Below are 16,202 nucleotides of genomic sequence, written 5' to 3'. Positions count from 1 at the left end.
GAATGGGAGAGGTGTTGTAGGGAGACAGGGGTGGTTACAGGCAGCTTGTGTGTGTAGTCCCTAGCCTACATATAATTCTTGCTATGAGCTCATTCTAAAAACATATAGCCAAGACATATACCAATTATTTTCATAGATTGGAAACGTTCACAATTTCCCGCAATTATGCCGCAGTAAAACACAGAAAACTTAGCTAATTGCATTGACGTTGTTGAGAAAGGCAGCTGCAAAATCAATCAATCTGATCTGAGTATCATGTGATCCACGTATCCTTTAGGGAAAGAAGACAAAGAGAGATGATGTAATCGGTGTGTACAGTAACTGCTCCGATGCGGGAAGCTGGAAACCAGCTGTGATTGGCAGCAGGTGTGTGACCTCTTGGGGATGGGGGGGGGGGGGGGGGGGGGGGGGGGGGGGTCGATGGAGCAGGGCAGGGCAGGGCCGTGCGTAAAAGGGTTACGTAACGGGGGTCTCGCGGTTCCAGCCAAACTGCGTCATTCGACTGCGTTTGAATATTGTCTGCTTCCACGTGTCCTTCCTGTACCCTCACAGCTGAATGGAGATGTGTGAGGCGCTGGTCAACACAGACTCTCCAGCACACAGCTGAGGTCATGAGATGCAAACGCTGCGCTTACTCCACACCGGCCTCCGGTTCAGGAAGCGGAAATCATTTGATCATCCGATTATTATGGATCCCCGCTTCCTTTGAAAGTATCATTTCGGGCGGCTGGGTGGCGTAGCGGAGATTGCGCTCGTCACCAATGCAAGAGGCTCCGGTCTCGACTCCCCGAGTCAGCGGCTTGGGCCAGTCGTCATACTAACATCTCAATTGGCAGAGGTAGCGGGTGGAAAGTCGATGGGTGGGGATTGGACGTTGTGGACAGCGACTCCTACAGGTCGGTTGGGTGATGCCTGTACAGCAGAGACAGGAAGTATCGGGGGCAGCGTGAGCCTCCCACACGTTACTCCTCGCCACTGAGAGTCCGCGCTGTCTGGTGAAAAGATGCAACAGGCTGCCTCCTCGTGTACCGGAGGGGACACGTGATGCAAGGCTTCTATCCTCACTACAGCCGACCAGTGGGAGGCATATTCTAGCAACGTTCAAGACAGGGGAGTGGAGAATTGAAGGGGAGAATTGGCGATATGAAATTGGGATGGGAGAAAAAGATAGAAAAATAAGGAGAAAAAGTGGATACAAAAAAAAGTATCATTTCGGCCAATGTGTTAAGAGGAGATATGGCGGCTTTCCATCGGATGTGGACGGGGGATGATTTTTGATTTGATTTTTTATTTGAAATCTTTATTTCGAACATGCAATGAATACAAACAAACAATAACAAAAGCAAAACACAACTCAATCTACATGTTCGAAAAGGAGTAGGAAGAAGTATACACTTATTCAATCCTACCCCTTTTCCACTACTCAAATGAGTGTACTATTTTAAAACGTAAAAAAGAAAAGAAAAAAAAAATATATATATGCAAAACAAAAAAACAAAGACTATATATGTAAAACATGAAAGAAATAAAAGAAAAATTTAATGAGAAGGGAACTTTCAAAATGTAATGTTTGTTTGTGTTTTTCTCTCCACGTGGTTTACAAAGAGTCTTGTTGTCCTTCACATCGTTATGTGAAATTTGACCATATGTCTGTTCTTTTTCTTCCTAGCAACTGGCATTTCTGTGCAGGTACACAGCCTCTGCAGCAGGTGCATAACGTTATCGTGTTGCTAATGAGTGTAGTTAGCAGGGGTGTAAAGTACTTGAGTAATTGTACTTTGTTACAATACTTACTGTTTTTGTGGGATTTGTACTTTACTCAAGTATTATTAGGTTTGTATACTTGTACTTTTACTCAATTACATTTCAGAGAAAAAAAAATCCTTATATTTTAAATGCAGACCTACAAAGTACACATCTTGCAGGTCCAACCATTTTAATTAGTATATCTGTTTCTCTGGCTGAACTAATGTTAATGTTATTAATCCTGTGGCCTCACTTTATTTAAAAACAGCCAATCAAATCCCCATCAATGGAAAATGTACCCGCCTGTTACGATGCAGGTAGGAATTGAGTTCCAATAGTAGAATGAAGAAGGAGACGGAGATGTGGTTTGCTATACTCGAATAGTGTGTTCTCTTTATTGCAAGAAGGACCAGAGCAAGGGAGGAAACAATAACAATAAAGACGCCAAGCGTCAACTGAGAATATACTTTAGGAAAATACTAAATCATAAAGCAGCAACAAGAGGGTCCAGCACTTGTTCTGTAGCCGACTGCATGCAGGTCTGTATGAAGCTCCGACAAAGGGACAGAGGTTACTAAATAGCCACATTCCTGACATACCACACGCATCAATTGGTGACAGCATAAGTGGCAGCCAGTGACAGCAACCCAGTGAAGACAGTCAATCAGTGTAGTGACCAGGGGCGGATTTAGGATTGTAGGAGATCCGGGGCTTAGCCCAGATAGGTGATTTTTTTTACTTCGACACCACAACCTTTAACTTATACCACCATCTTAAAGCAGACAAAAGGCACTAGAGAACACTTAAATTCACACCCTTTAATTAATGAAGCAAACTATAATAATTTATAATAATAATAATAATAATAATAATAATAATAATAATAATAATAATAATAATAATAATAATAATAATAATAATAATAATAATAATAATAATAATAATAATAATAATAATAATAATAATAATAATAATAATAATAATACACTGTTTGTATAGCACCTTTTATACAAGAATTGCAGCTCAAAGTGCTTCACAGCAGTACAAAAAGACAGGCATAAAATGAGCACAACATTGGCAGATCAAGAGCAATGCATAAAGTGCAGACATAAAGCATAAAATAGATAGCAGTAAAATAGACAAAGTCAAGGTAAGACATAGAACATTAAATCACATCGTTTTTCATATTAGGATCTAAGATCTAGGGTTAACTCGCCGAACGTTGAGCGCCAGGACCCCCGAAAACCAGAGTATAGTCGGGTTTTCATCGTTGTTTCTTTTATTCGATATTTCCATTCATAAAGACATGCCGGCAGCCTGTGTTATCACTGGGGATGGGTCTGAGATCTCAAAAGCTATGTTTCTAAGGTGGAAGAATTATGTTTTTGTCAACTTGTTGATTGTGATTTAAAGCTTAGGTCTGAGTCTACCATAATAATAACTCGAATACAGTTAGCAGCTGGATAGACTACAGATGGAAATTAGCTTCTGCTAAATCTGGTGCAAACATATTTTCATGTAACAATGATTAATTGTAAAAAAAAAAAAAAAAAAAACTATAATATATATATATATATATATATATATATATATTTTTGAAAATAGATTCAGGGCTTTTCAGAAAACATTCGGGGCTTGAGCCCAAGTAGCCACCCCCTAGCCCGCCCCTGGTAGTGACAGTCAATCAGTGCAAATACCAAGAACAGGGTGAAGTACTCCAGAAAGGCAGTAGGGTTCCCAGTCCTAGAAGAGGACAGAGAAACCCAGAAAGTTACACCCGCCCATACCATGCTGATTGGTCCTTGTGCAGGACTAGAAAGCGGGGTTCTTTGATTAAACACCTGCTATCAGAAGAATAGACAGTCACAAGCTACAGAAGATGGCCACAAACGATAGTACGAGTGATGAAGAGGACGAAACAGAACATTTCATTTCCCCGGAATAAAAAACTTTTTTGCTTTAACTTTTTAGTACTTAATTACATTTAAAAGTAGAAACTTTTTTACTTTGACTCAAGTGTGTTTTTAGCCAGATACTCTGACTTTTACTTGAGTAAGATTTTGAGACGGTACCCATACTTTAACTTAAGTATAATTTCTGGGTACTTTTTACACCCCTGGTAGCTAGTAGCCACAGTAACCCAGACCTAAACTGCAAACCACCCCAAATGCAGGTGGGCTAAAAGGAAACGTCCAATCCTAACAAGCAAGCGCCCATACCTTGCCATAAAGCACCTGCTGGTTGTGAAGAATCCCCTGTAAGGTGCAAACTCGTCTTTCGGTAGGTTCTTTTTTATATTCATCCTACTTCCTCCTGATAGGTCAACCTAACAGATGAACCCACAAAAAGACGAGTTCTGATAGGATCTTTCCTCAACTCATGTCTCGGGACTCTGTTGGCTTTAATTTTTTTTTACAATTTTTTTTTAAATTACATTTGTAAAGAACGCTGTGATGGCCGACCGAAAAGGCTGCAACGTAAAGGCGACACCACACCGGTTTGTATGTAGAAAAACGTATTGATATTTATTTACAAAAAGATAATGGAGAGGCGGCTGGGTGGCGCAGCGGACATTGCGCTCGTCACCAACGCAAGATACACCGGTCTCGGATCCGGCTGTCAGTGTTGCCTCCGGCTTGGGCCGGCCGTCATACTGACTCAATTGGCAGAGTCAGCGGGAGGGGAGTCGATGGGTGGTAGTCTGGTCGTTGTAAAACAGCGACTCCTACAGGTCGGTCAGGGCACCTGCACAGCAAAGACAGGAAATGGCGGGGCAGTGTGAGCCTCCCACACGGTAGACCTCGCCAATGAGAGTCCGCGCTGGCAGGTGAAAAGAAATGACTGGCTGCCTCCACATGTATCGGAGGGGACATGTGATGGGCTTCTATCCTCCCTACGACCGGCCAGTGGGGGGCACGTGCGAACAAACGATCAGGACAGGACAGGGAGAATTGGCACGAGAGGAAATTGGGATGGGAGAAAAATCACAGAAAAAGGAGGAGAAAAAAGTAGATCAAAAAAATTTAAAGATAATGGAGAGACAAAATAATCACTAAAGGGAACAAAAACAAAAAGAAACAAAATAATATCTGTTTCACAGGATTAAGGGAGTTGAGAGTGAGGACAGGATTAGGAGACGCTTTTGCAAACCCAGCCCACAGCCTCACAGGTGCTGCCACTCTGCTCATCAAGAGAGGTGGGTTGTTATCCAAAGTAATGAGGGTTGTTATCCAAAGTAATGTGCTCTGGTGCCAACCTATTGTATGCCCCTTGCCAGTTTGGTAATTTGATAAGGTACAAACCCAGACACAGACCCACTCTCAGCAATGTACAGACACACTTTCAGCCCTAGACAGCGACTTGGACACAGACCCACTCTCAGCAATGTACAGACACACTTTCAGCACCGGACAGCGACTTTGACACTAAGCCACTCTCAGCAATGTACAGACACACTTTCAGCACCGGACAGCGACTTTGACACTAAGCCACTCTCAGCAATGTAAAGGCACACTTTCAGGTCCGGACAGCGACTTGGACACAGACCCACTCTCAGCAATGTACAGACACACTTTCAGCACGGACAGCGACTTTGACACTGAGCCACTCTCAGCAATGTAAAGGCACTCTTTCAGGACGCGGACAGCGACTTGGACACAGACCCACTCTCAGCAACGTACAGACACACTTTCAGCACTGGACAACGCCTTGGACACAGACCCACTCGCAGCAATGTACAGACACACTTTCAGCACCGGACAGCGACTTTGACACAGACCCACTCTCAGCAATTAATGTACAGACACACTTTCAGCACTGGACAGTGCCTTGGACACAGACCCACTCTCAGCAATGTAAAGGCACACTTTCAGGTCCGGACAGCGACTTGGACACAGACCCACTCTCAGCAATGTACAGACACACTTTCAGCACGGACAGCGACTTTGACACTGAGCCACTCTCAGCAATGTAAAGGCACTCTTTCAGGACGCGGACAGCGACTTGGACACAGACCCACTCTCAGCAACGTACAGACACACTTTCAGCACTGGACAACGCCTTGGACACAGACCCACTCGCAGCAATGTACAGACACACTTTCAGCACCGGACAGCGACTTTGACACAGACCCACTCTCAGCAATTAATGTACAGACACACTTTCAGCACTGGACAGTGCCTTGGACACAGACCCACTAGCAGCACTGGGCTGCAACTTTGCCGGGGAAGAACCAGCTTCATTCTCATAGCGGGGCTTTAACATAACGCGGCCCAGCCTACTTCTATGCCTACATTCTGGAATAACAACAAGATCATTTCAGTCACCCTTTTTCTGCAAAAAAGAAGGGCCACTGTAGCAAGCTTGCAGACTTGTATTACCTGGTGCAAAAACTCTGCCTTCAGCTTTTTGGTTGTACAGTACCAGCCCGTCATTCGCTTTCGTGTGACACGAGTTAGAACCTGACTGACACTTTGACATGAGTTACAACCGGACTGACACTTTGACACAAGTTACAATCTGACTGACACTTTGACACGAGTTACAACCTGACTGACACTTTGACACGAGTTACAACCTGACTGACACTTTGACACAAGTTACAATCTGACTGACACTTTGAGACGAGTTACAACCGGACTGACACTTTGACACGAGTTACAACCTGACTGACACTTTGACACGAGTTACAACCGGACTGACACTTTGACACAAGTTGCAACCTGACTGACACTTTGACACGAGTTACAACCAGACTGACACTTTGACAGAAGTTACAATCTGACTGACACTTTGACACAAGTTACAATCTGACTGACACTTTGACACAAGTTACAATCTGACTGACACTTTGACACGAGTTACAACCTGACTGACACTTTGACACGAGTTACAATCTGACTGACACTTTGACACAAGTTACAACCGGACTGACACTTTGACATGAGTTACAACCTGACTGACACTTTGACACGAGTTACAATCTGACTGACACTTTGACATGAGTTACAACCTGACTGACAGTTTGACACAAGTTACAATCTGACTGACACTTTGACACAAGTTACAATCTGACTGACACTTTGACACGAGTTACAATCTGACTGACACTTTGACACAAGTTACAATCTGACTGACACTTTGACACGAGTTACAATCTGACTGACACTTTGACACAAGATACAATCTGACTGACACTTTGACACGACACGAGTTACAACCTGACTGACACTTTGACACGAGTTACAACATGACTGACACTTTGACATGAGTTACAACCTGACTGACATTTGGACACGAGTTACAATCTGACTGACACTTTGACACGAGTTACAATCTGACTGACACTTTGACACGAGTTACAATCTGACTGACACTTTGACACGAGTTACAATCTGACTGACACTTTGACACGAGTTACAACCTGACTGAAACTTTGACACAACACGATTTACAACCTGACTGACACTTTGACACAAGTTACAATCTGACTGACACTTTGACACAAGTTACAACCTGACTGACACTTTGACACAAGTTACAATCTGACGGACACTTTAACACAAGTTACAATCTGACGGACACTTTGACACGAGTTACAATCTGACTGACACTTTGACACGAGTTACAACCTGACTGACACTTTGACACGAGTTACAATCTGACGGACACATTGACACAAGTTAAAATCTGACTGACACTTTCACATCAGTTACAATCTGACTGACACTTTGACACGAGTTACAATCTGACGGACACTTTGACACGACATGAGTTACAACCTGACTGACACTTTGACACAAGTTACAATCTGACTGACACTTTAACACAAGTTACAACCTGACTGACACTTTAACACAAGTTACAATCTGACGGACACTTTGACACGACACAAGTTACAATCTGACTGACACTTTGACACGAGTTACAACCTGACTGACTCTTTGACCCGAGTTACAATCTGACGGACACTTTGACACAAGTTACAATCTGACTGACACTTTGACACGAGTTACAACCTGACTGACACTTTCACATGAGTTACAATCTGACTGACACTTTCACATCAGTTACAATCTGACTGACACTTTGACACGAGTTACAATCTGACGGACACTTTGACACGACATGAGTTACAACCTGACTGACACTTTGACACAAGTTACAATCCGACTGACACTTTAACACAAGTTACAACCTGACTGACACTTTAACACAAGTTACAATCTGACGGACACTTTGACACGACACAAGTTACAATCTGACTGACACTTTGACACAAGTTACAACCTGACTGACACTTTGACCCAAGTTACAATCTGACGGACACTTTGACACAAGTTACAATCTGACTGACACTTTGACACGAGTTACAACCTGACTGACACTTTCACATGAGTTACAATCTGACGGACACTTTGACACGAGTTACAACCTGACTGACACTTTCACATGAGTTACAATCTGACTGACACTTTGACACGAGTTACAACCGGACTGACACTTTGACCCGAGTTACAATCTGACGGACACTTTGACACGAGTTACAACCTGACTGACACTTTGACACAAGTTACAATCTGACTGACACTTTGACACGAGTTACAATCTGACTGACACTTTGACACAAGTTACAATCTGACTGACACTTTGACACGAGTTACAATCTGCTGACACTTTGACACAAGTTACAATCTGACTGACACTTTGACACGCGTTACAACCTCACTGACACTTTGACACGAGTTAAAACCTGACTGACACTTTGACACAAGTTACAATCTGACTGACACTTTGACACAAGTTACAACCGGACTGACACTTTGACACAAGTTACAATCTGACTGACACTTTAACACAAGTTACAATCTGACGGACACTTTGACATGATTTACAATCTGATGGACACTTTGACACGATTTACAATCTGACTGACACTTTCACATGAGTTACAATCTGACTGACACTTTCACATGAGTTACAATCTGACTGACACTTTGAGACAAGTTATAACTGGACTGACACTTTGACACGAGTTACAACCTGACTGACACTTTGACACGAGTTACAACCTGACTGACACTTTGAGACAAGTTATAACTGGACTGACACTTTGACACGAGTTACAACCAGACTGACACTTTGACACGAGTTACAACCAGACTTACACTTTGACATGAGTTACAACCGGACTGACACTTTGACACGAGTTACAATCTGACTGACACTTTTACATGAGTTACAACCGGACTGACACTTTGACACGACATGAGTTACAACATGAGTTACAACCGGACTGACACTTTGACACGACACGAGTTACAACCTCATGTTTGGCTCTAGGGGAGTTCTGGGGGGGGCGTGGGTGCCGGCGGCTGCTGGATCCCGGGGCTTCACATGATTGTGCGCACGTGTTTCATGTTTCGTCATTGTATTTGGTGAATGGTCAAGGTGTATTCAGGCTGTTTGTGTTTTCCTTCGGTCATGACATGCTTTATCTGGGGGGGTGTCATGGATGGGGATGTGGTGGGGATTGATGTGTGGGGTGTTTGGGGGACTGGCTGTTCCCGGGGGGGTTCACATGCTTTCGAGCAACACTGTACTTATTTTATGCCTATTCTTATGTCTGCACTTTATGCATTGCTTTTATTTTGTCAACTGTATGCTAATTGTATGCGTATGTTCATTTTATGCTATTTGCTGTGAAGCACTTTGAGCTGCAATGTATGAAAGGTGCTATATAAATAGAGTTAATATTATTATCCACCACCAATAACACACAGATGAAGGGAGTGATATACACTATTACTGGAGGAGGGATATTTGGGCTTGGCGGAGATGAGAGGGGTTTGTTTGGATGTATGAGTTATATGCGTTTGATGAACAGCATTTCATCGTGGCCTCAGGTATGCTGTTGTGCTGTGGTTGCTGAGTGGGATGATAACTGGTGAGCTGGGAGGCATATGCAGGTTTTGTTTTAAGGTGGGAAGGGGTAGTGAATTCGAAACAATGGACAATAGAAGGCTAGAATGAACATAATGGTAAATGGTAAATGGCTGCATTCATAGGCGCCTAGCCTTAAGAGCACGCGGAGCAGCTGCTCTCCCACTATTGAACTTGGGGGAGCAAGGGTATGATCTTGCTCCACCACTTTTTGATCATATGAAAAATATGATATACCCCCCCCCCCAATATATAAATCTAACCATAACTACGTAATTTCAATCAAATTAATAATACGCAATGACACTTAATAGCACGTTTTTAAGTTTCCAAAGATTGTGTGACCCCCCACTTTAATGGTTTGATCCAGTGCCCACGGGCCACGGTTCGTCGGCATGACGTATACGACATGTTGGGGGAGGCGGCTTTTTCGAAAGCCCTTGAAAAATTCAGGCTGGATATTGGATAACATTGTGAGGATTATTCTTCTGCGTTTACATCAAAATGGAGCAAATCATCACGTAAGTCGAACACTGTGACTGTATACTAAATGCGCAAACAGATTGAAACTGAATATTTCTCGTATGGTGAGCCTCGGCGCTGCACAGAGTGAATCCAGAGATACGGGATGGTGCGCACTGCGCAGGCGCTGTGATCACCCAACGGCGGAAATAATGCCGCTTTGAGCAGTTTATAAAGAAATATTAAAAATATTTATTAGCAACGCCGAGCTTTCAAACCATCCCGTATCTCTGTGCGAACCCCTCGTGCAACTGTGAGCACCTTTGTAATGTCTCTGTGATACTTGTATAACGAACGGTTCGGCCAGAACCAGTCCTTCATGGTAAATCTAGGTTGGTTTCCCATTGAGGAGCAAGTGACTGTGGATTCACTCGGTGCTGAGCACAGTCACGAAAGGGGCTAGTATGGACCCTGATGTAAACAAGACAAACGTCTTTCTCTGGTCTGCATCCCCTTAACAATTGTGTGTATTGAGCCGTACTGTATTGTACCCATTCTGCAATCTGTTAAATAAAGTTTTCATTCATTCATTCATTCAGCCGCCGCGCTCACTGGGGCTATTGATAGCGTCAATTAGTTGTTGTTGTTGTTGTTGGTACTGCCGCTGCGGATGAGAACGGGGCCGGAGGGGCTTTGGGAGGATGGGAAAGTTATTATTATTATTATTATAATAGTAATTGGCTATCATACGTGCCTAGCTAGCGTTAGCTAAAAGAGCCCTCGCAGTGAAGTTATTATTATTATAGCTATCATACTGCAATATAAACTGAGTTTTATAGTGAAAAGAGCAGCTTTATTTTGGTCAAGATTGAAGGCTCTATATTGCAGGAAATTGCACATACAGGTGTTCATTAAATGTAAAAAAATCTGCCGTGGAGGGGGTCGTGCCGGACCCCCTCCAAACCACCCCCTGCAAAAAAAAAAAAAAAAAAGAATAAAAAAAGATCTTGCACCCCCACTTTCAACTATAACTAGGCGGCCATGGCTGCATTTATATAGCTATTTTATTCAAAGCGCTTTACAATTTGTTTCTCACATTTTACCCATTCACTCACACATTTACACACCGATGGCAGAGCCACCTGCACATCGGGAGCAATTAGGGGTTAAGTGGCTTGCTCAAGGACACTTTGACATGCTGCACTGAGAGGAGCGGGAATCGAACTGGGGACCTCCAGATTACCAGACGACTGCTCTACCTCCTGTCCCACTGTCGCTCCCCAACATGGGTTCTAGCGTGAGATTGGTGTGGGGGGAGAAAGGGGAGGTGCACAGAAACGACATACAAGCCGTGAGGATGTCGATGGTGATGGGGAGGCGGGCGGGCGGGCGGGCTGAGGACCTCTGGTTCCTCTGGATGCCCCACAAGATGAGGGACGTCTGGGAGCGAGAGAGGGCAGGGCAAGGAGAACCGTGAATTAATTTATACATAAAATGAATACCGCTGAGATATGACCGGAGGGTGGTGCGGCGAACGTGAAGGTAATTGTGAGAAAAGTAGATGAAAGAGGTGATGGCGGGAAGGTCGAATGATGGAAAGGGAAGATGGAGGGAGGAATGGAAGCAGCTAAATGTGCTCCGGGCAGTCCAGTAGGAACCGAGGGTGCTAAGGGTTACCGCTGAGGACGTGGATACGGGACTGGTGGGTCGATGGTAGGAGGGAGGGGTTTGATGTGAAGGTGAGGAGAGAATAGGTAGGAACTGGAGTGGGGTTCCGGTCCACTTGATGAGCCAATGAGAAGAATCTCTGAAATTGGAAACGGGAAAGAGAGTCAGAGATTGAATTGAATTGAATGAAGTTAGAATGACTGGGGACGTGGGCTGCATGGAGGATGAACTGGTGAGTGAGGGATGAGTGGGGATCAGGATCGATTAGAGTTGATGATGTCGACTACTGCTGTATTGTCAGAGTGGATGATAATTGATTCTTGGGACCATGAGCTCCCCCAATCTTGTGAGGACAGGGTGAGAGTGAGGACAGGGTTAGAGTGAGGACAGGGTTAGAGTGAGGACAGAGTGAGAGTGAGGACAGAGTGAGGACAGAGTGAGAGTGAGGACAGAGTGAGGACAGAGTGAGAGTGAGGACAGGGTGAGAGTGAGAACAGGGTGAGAGTGAGGACATGGTGAGAGTGAGGACAGGGTGAGAGTGAGGACAGAGTGAGAGTGAGGACAGAGTGAGAGTGAGGACAGAGTGAGAGTGATGACAGAGTGAGAGTGAGGACAGGGTGAGAGTGAGGACAGGGTGAGAGTGAGGACAGAGTGAGAGTGAGGACAGGGTGAGAGTGAGGACAGGGTGAGAGGAGAGTGATGACAGAGTGAGAGTGAGGACAGAGTGAGAGTGAGGGCAGAGTGAGAGTGAAGACAGAGTGAGAGTGAGGACAGGGTGAGGACAGGGTGAGAGTGAGGACAGGGTTAGAGTGAGGACAGAGTGAGGACAGAGTGAGAGTGAGGACAGAGTGAGAGTGAGGACAGAGTGAGAGTGAGGACAGAGTGAGAGTGAAGACAGGGTGAGAGTGAGGACAGAGTGAGAGTGAGGACAGGGTTAGAGTGAGGACAGAGTGAGGACAGGGTGAGAGTGAGGACAGCGTGAGGACAGGGTGAGAGTGAGGACAGGGTGAGAGGAGAGTGAGGACAGAGTGAGAGTGAGGACAGAGTGAGAGTGAGGGCAGAGTGAGAGTGAGGACAGGGTGAGAGTGAGGACAGGGTGAGAGTGAGGACAGAGTGAGAGTGAGGACAGAGTGAGAGTGAGGACAGGGTGAGAGTGAGGACAGGGTGAGAGTGAGGACAGGGTGAGAGTGAGGACAGGGTTAGAGTGAGGACAGAGTGAGGACAGAGTGAGAGTGAGGACAGAGTGAGGACAGAGTGAGGACAGGGTGAGAGTGAGGACAGAGTGAGAGTGAGGACAGAGTGAGAGTGAGGACAAAGTGAGGACAGAGTGAGAGTGAGGACAGAGTGAGGACAGAGTGAGAGTGAGGACAGAGTGAGAGTGAGGACAGAGTGAGGACAGGGTGAGAGTGAGGACAGAGTGAGAGTGAGGACAGAGTGAGGACAGGGTGAGAGTGAGGACAGGGTGAGAGTGAGGACAGAGTGAGAGTGAGGACAGAGTGAGAGTGAGGACAGGGTGAGAGTGAGGACAGAGTGAGAGTGAGGACAGAGTGAGAGTGAGGACAGAGTGAGAGTGAGGACAGAGTGAGAGTGAGGACAGGGTGAGGACAGAGTGAGAGTGAGGACAGAGTGAGAGTGAGGACAGAGTGAGAGTGAGGACAGAGTGAGGACAGAGTGAGGACAGGGTGAGAGTGAGGACAGAGTGAGAGTGAGGACAGAGTGAGAGTGAGGACAGAGTGAGAGTGAGGACAGAGTGAGAGTGAGGACAGAGTGAGAGTGAGGACAGGGTGAGAGTGAGGACAGAGTGAGAGTGAGGACAGAGTGAGAGTGAGGACAGGGTGAGGACAGAGTGAGAGTGAGGACAGAGTGAGAGTGAGGACAGAGTGAGAGTGAGGACAGAGTGAGAGTGAGGACAGAGTGAGAGTGAGGACAGAGTGAGAGTGAGGACAGAGTGAGAGTGAGGACAGGGTGAGAGTGAGGACAGTGAGAGTGAGGACAGAGTGAGAGTGAGGACAGAGTGAGAGTGAGGACAGGGTGAGAGTGAGGACAGAGTGAGGACAGGGTGAGGACAGAGTGAGAGTGAGGACAGAGTTAGAGTGAGGACAGGGTGAGAGTGAGGACAGAGTGAGAGTGAGGACAGGGTGAGAGTGAGGACAGAGTGAGAGTGATGACAGGGTGAGAGTGAGGACAGAGTGAGAGTGAGGACAGAGTGAGAGTGAGGACAGAGTGAGAGTGAGGACAGAGTGAGAGTGAGGACAGAGTGAGAGTGAGGACAGAGTGAGAGTGAGGACAGGGTGAGAGTGAGGACAGAGTGAGGACAGAGTGAGAGTGAGGACAGAGTGAGAGTGAGGACAGAGTGAGAGTGAGGACAGAGTGAGAGTGAGGACAGGGTGAGAGTGAGGACAGGGTGAGAGTGAGGACAGAGTGAGAGTGAGGACAGAGTGAGAGTGAGGACAGGGTGAGAGTGATGACAGGGTGAGAGTGAGGACAGAGTGAGAGTGAGGACAGGGTGAGAGTGAGGACAGAGTGAGAGTGAGGACAGGGTGAGAGTGAGGACAGAGTGAGAGTGAGGACAGGGTTATGCTGCACCTAAATACAAGAACACAAGAGAGGAGGGGGAAGATAAATGACACACACACATGCAGAGAGACACACACACATACACACCCTTGATTTTGGCTATACATATCGCACCGTATATAAATGACTATGCACCATGCGCAGTCATGAAGATGTTGAAATACCGTCTTAAGATCACAATGAAGAAAACCGTTTATGTGAACGATTCGGCATACATTTTCCAGAAGCGGTTCTAGTGTGATATTCAATAGGAAACAGCATCTGCAGCAAGTTTCTCTGGGTGCCTGCTTGGTGACATCACCCTGTGGAGCTTCTCTGGGTGCCTGCTGGTGACATCACCCTGTGGAGCTTCTCTGGGTGCCTGCTGGTGACATCACCCTGTGGAGCTTCTCTGGGTGCCTGCTGGTGACATCACCCTGTGGATCTTCTCTGGGTGCCTGCTGGGTGACATCACCCTGTGGAGCTTCTCTGGGTGCCTGCTGGGTGACACCACCCTGTGGAGCTTCTCTGGGTGCCTGCTGGTGACATCACCCTGTGGAGCTTCTCTGGGTGCCTGCTGGTGACATCACCCTGTGGAGCTTCTCTGGGTGCCTGCTGGGTGACATCACCCTGTGGAGCTTCTCTGGGTGCCTGCTGGCTGACATCACCCTGTGGAGCTTCTCTGGGTGCCTGCTGGTGACATCACCCTGTGGAGCTTCTCTGGGTGCCTGCTGGTGACATCACCCTGTGGAGCTTCTCTGGGTGCCTGCTGGTGACATCACCCTGTGGAGCTTCTCTGGGTGCCTGCTGGCTGACATCCCCCTGTGGAGCTTCTCTGGGTGCCTGCTGGTGACATCACCCTGTGGAGCTTCTCTGGGTGCCTGCTGGTGACATCACCCTGTGGAGCTTCTCTGGGTGCCTGCTGGTGACATCACCCTGTGGAGCTTCTCTGGGTGCCTGCTGGGTGACATCCCCCTGTGGAGCTTCTCTGGGTGCCGATGCAGCTGAGCTCTCGAGACACAGAAGAGCACAGCATCAGGACAGAAGATACAGTAGGAAGGAAGTAAGGAAGATACAGTAGGAAGGAAGGAAGGAAGATACAGTAGGAAGGAAGGAAGGAAGATACAGTAGGAAGGAAGAAAGGAAGATACAGTAGGAAGGAAGGAAGGAAGATACAGTAGGAAGGAAGGAAGATACAGTAGGAAGGAAGGAAGATAGAGTAGGAAGGAAGGAAGGAAAATACAGTAGGAAGGAAGGAAGATACAGTAGGAAGGAAGGAAGGAAGATAGAGTAGGAAGGAAGGAAGGAATATACAGTAGGAAGGAAGGAAGGAAGGAAGGAAGGAAGGAAGGAAGGAAGGAAGGAAGGAAGGAAGGAAGGAAGGAAGGAAGGAAGGAAGGAAGGAAGGAAGGAAGGAAGGAAGGAAGGAAGGAAGGAAGGAAGGAAGGAAGGAAGGAAGGAAGGAAGGAAGGAAGGAAGGAAGGAAGGAAGGAAGGAAGGAAGGAAGGAAGGAAGGAAGGAAGGAAGGAAGGAAGGAAGGAAGGAATATACATTAGGAAGGAAGGACAGAAGATACAGTAGGAAGGAAGGAAGGAAGGCAGATACAGTAGGAAGGAAGGAAGGGATGAAGGAAGATACAGTAGGAAGGAAGGGATGAAGGAAGATACAGTAGGAAGGAAGGAAGGGATTAAGGAAGATACAGTAGGAAGGAAGGAAGGAAGGAAGGACAGAAGATATAGTAGGACTGTGATTTGGTTGCACGCCTTCTGTTACTCCCCAGATGGAGGGAGCGGCTCATGCTTAAATGAACGGAAAGGTCGTCTGAATCT

Source organism: Notolepis coatsorum, assembly GCF_963971535.1.
Source record: "Notolepis coatsorum genome assembly, chromosome: 18".
NCBI classification, from domain to species: Eukaryota; Metazoa; Chordata; class Actinopteri; order Aulopiformes; family Paralepididae; genus Notolepis; species Notolepis coatsorum.
Note: the sequence above shows the minus strand (reverse complement) of the source record.